The sequence below is a fragment of the Contarinia nasturtii genome, unplaced genomic scaffold, assembly GCF_009176525.2.
Source record: "Contarinia nasturtii isolate CC-2019 unplaced genomic scaffold, AAFC_CNas_1.1 Cnas_scaffold_6275, whole genome shotgun sequence".
Classification (NCBI taxonomy): domain Eukaryota; kingdom Metazoa; phylum Arthropoda; class Insecta; order Diptera; family Cecidomyiidae; genus Contarinia; species Contarinia nasturtii.
In genome coordinates, this window is record NW_022203533.1 from 1 (window position 1) to 3,451 (window position 3,451).

Here is a 3,451-nt window from a genome sequence, read left to right on the forward strand (position 1 = left end):
CTCGATTTTCAATTTGACTGTTTTAGCGCGACCTATGGTAGCCTTATTTGCTTTGTGACTTTGATTGGTGTGATAATTTATAATATGTTTGGTGAGATTGGCGATAACCCAACATCCTGGTGGTTTAAAATATAAGCTGACGTCGTTAATGGGATCATTTTCATTACAAAAAATGCATTTAACTCTTCCCTTCCACTTTTGGTCGACTAATGTTACATTCACCAATTCCAAGGAAAATTGCCGATTCGATGAAATATCACCTGTAGTTTCGAATTGTTCAAATATTGCGTTGGCCTTCTTGAACAAATCCTTTCTCTTTTCTTCTAAACCGTCGGTCAGCTTGCTTAGTTTTTTTTCACGAAGGCAACCAAATACTAAACCAAGCACGCTCTGAACCATATTTTCTTCGTAAGACATCCCCTTTTTAGCGATCATCTTGGCATTTGCGAAATGATGAAGGCCATCACATTCACTCGGCTGGTCAACTACTTGTTTGACATAACGCACCAAAGCAAATAAAGTTTTGAGTTCACCAGGAGGAAATGCAAAATTTTGTGGTATTGATGCGAATGGGCCAAAAAACCACATTTTTTCATTGAGAGTATATTCCATTTTGTGCTCTGCTAGCGCTGAATCCAAAGTAATGGGCAATGTGGTCCGAACATAGTGTTCTGTCAATTGAATATCATCTTGGTCAAGTTCTTTGAACGAAAGAGCAGTTCCGTAGTAAAGTTGTCAACGAACACAAAATTTTTCGTTCGTTTGTTCGATAAGGCCTATCGAACAAACGAACGAACAATCGAACGAACTCGAACAATCGAACAATAATTTATACCATATGTTCGTTAGTTCGATAAATTGTTCGATTGTTCGAGTTCGTTCGATAAGGATTTTTTAAAAATTGTGTAACGCATATAAGCCGATACTATTGAAATACATGGTATAATATGTGTACGCGTTTTCTTTCGTATAAAAAGAAATATATAAACAAAACAGAACATGATCACTATTTTGGCCGATATTGAATATATGCAAGTTAGTTGCCGGGCGTGAATGTATGCGTGCATGTGTATGTGCATATGCAATGCTGAAATGGATTCCTGTTGACACTGTCAAGTCTCTTAACTCAAGTGACACCAACTTCAAGTTGGTGTGGGCAACTTGACGTTTCAAACGTCACGTTTGGAAACCGACCGAAATTTTAGATAGCTAGTTCGACTCGAAACAGTAACACATTAGATTTTTCTCTCTGTATTTTGTGATTTTTGCCTCAATTTTGACGCTATTTATAATAATAATTGGACTCATTCGAAGTGCTAAACCGTGTTCAACTAAAGTTTTTTTTCGTTATTTTTCGGTAAATTTGCACAGAAGACAATTTACTTAGTGATTGACAAATAAAAATAACTGTGTTATTCCACCACACGACGAATCGCGTCGCCATTTTAGTTTACAAACTTTAGTGTCGTTGATCGGTAAGTAAAAATATCATATTGTATGCTATGCTATTGAATGCTATGCTCACAGGGCCACTGCTCTCACAGGGGAGGAGTTTTTTCGTTTTGTTGTTTTTTTCTCTCTCTTAATTTTACGTTATCGCTCACCCAGAGGAGGAATTTTTTCATTTTGTTGTTTTTTCTCTCTCTCTCTCTCTCTCTCTCTCTCTCTCAATTTTACTTTTGCTCTCTCCAAGGGGAGGAGTTTTTTCGTTGTTTTTTTCTCTCTCTCAATTTTACGTTACCGCTCAGAGGATGAATTTTTATCATAATGATACGTCACATTAATTTGGTCACATTTTCTTCACCAATACAGATGGAGAATAATATGGAATTGGAAGAGGCGTTAGCTGACTGCTTTGGGGAAAGCGATAATGTAAGGTTGCGTCGGGGTCTCGCCAAAGTGAATATAGTGAAGCTTCGTACAGCGACCCACAAGGACAAGGTAAGTAGCACAGAATATATTGATCTGACTAAGTCACCAGCTGACTTGATATAGCCACATTTGGAGATTTCGATTTTGTGACAATTTGGCTCTACAATGTGGAAAAAACGCAGAAATAGACATCTAAAATATCAAAATAGAAGTCTATTTTTGCAGTTCCACGTTGTTGATTCAAATTATTGTTGCCACAAATTCAAATGCCCTATGTAAAATCTACATTGTAAATGACTATTTAGAGTCAGTTGGATGATCGATCAGTTCAATGAGGAGGTATTTGTTTCTAATGGACTTTGTCCATTATACAAAACATCACCAGGGGTCCTCCTGTGGGGGAGACTCCCCGGGGGAAGTAAACTTTTTTTAGCATACCGCATGTCTGCAATCTCTGCAGACTCTGCATCATGCGGTCAAAAGGATTTATGGCCATAATTAACGGAAGAGGTAATTCAGTTAAAAATCTTAACTTAAGTCTTAAGATGTGCAAAAATTTCCGTATTAAAAAGTTAATATAATTTGGCAATATGATTCATAATATGAATATAACAATAAATAAATATTTAAAGACAAGAAAAAGGTTGTTTTATGGGCTTTATAGCGTACAGCCCATAGAACAACAGTTTTTTGTCTTTGAATTAGTCAACGCTTAGCGTTGAACGCTATGGTTTTTTATTATATTGTAAATAAATTGTATTTGATTAGTCCGAGGAAGATCCGACGGAAGAACCGGACCCGGTGAATCCTGAGGAATCTGGTAACATTGTCCAGGTACAAGTTGTAAATATATAAATAAACCCCCAGGGGAGGAATTCTCTTATTTTTTTAAATTTTGTTTTCTTAGCAACCATACGCCGAACCAGTGCAGGAAGTAAGAGCCGATGATCAACAGGTCTACACCCCACTACGCAAGGTCCATTACACCCAACCACCTAAGTGGGTCGACCCAAGAACAATGCTGCCAAAGCCTTTAGACTTACCTGGCCCAAAGGTAAGTCAAATTAAAAAAAACCAGGGGAGGAATTCTCTTATTTTTCTCCGCAACGATTCATATGACATTTTCCCAGGGGAAAATTTCCCTGACGAGGAATAATTAAAAAAAAAGTCCTTGGGGAGGAATTAAAATTAAATACATTGTTTTTCCTTCAGTTGGAATTGTTTTCTTTACAAAATCCTTCAACACATGCGGATGATCCTCCTTGATGATGATTGAAATTAAAAATTTTAATAGTATAATTAGTGCATTAAAATCCGAAAAATCCGATTTATATAATTATTTAAGAAACAACTTGATTGGTTACGCTTCAGATGGAGAAAACGTAATGACTGGAGAAACCGGTGGCCTAATTAGTTTTTTTAGAAAAGAAGTCAAAAATCAAATTTTCGCTATACATTGCATGGCGCACCGTATGCACTTGGCAATTAGCAAGGCCTATGACTCCATTCCTTATTTTTCTTCTTTCGATAAAATACCTAACAAGTTATACAAATTTTAAAACAGCAATGCAAGTAAAAA

The 3,451-nt window shown here is 36.5% G+C and overlaps 1 long non-coding RNA gene across 1 annotated transcript; it reads left to right on the plus strand.

Moving 5' to 3' along the window:
* The first annotated feature begins 2,677 nt into the window (after positions 1–2,677).
* LOC116351781 lies at positions 2,678–3,136 on the plus strand. Its single transcript, XR_004202201.1, has 3 exons — positions 2,678–2,706; positions 2,780–2,926; positions 3,085–3,136. It is a non-coding gene; the product is annotated as an uncharacterized LOC116351781 (long non-coding RNA).
* Positions 3,137–3,451: the final 315 nt, after the last annotated feature.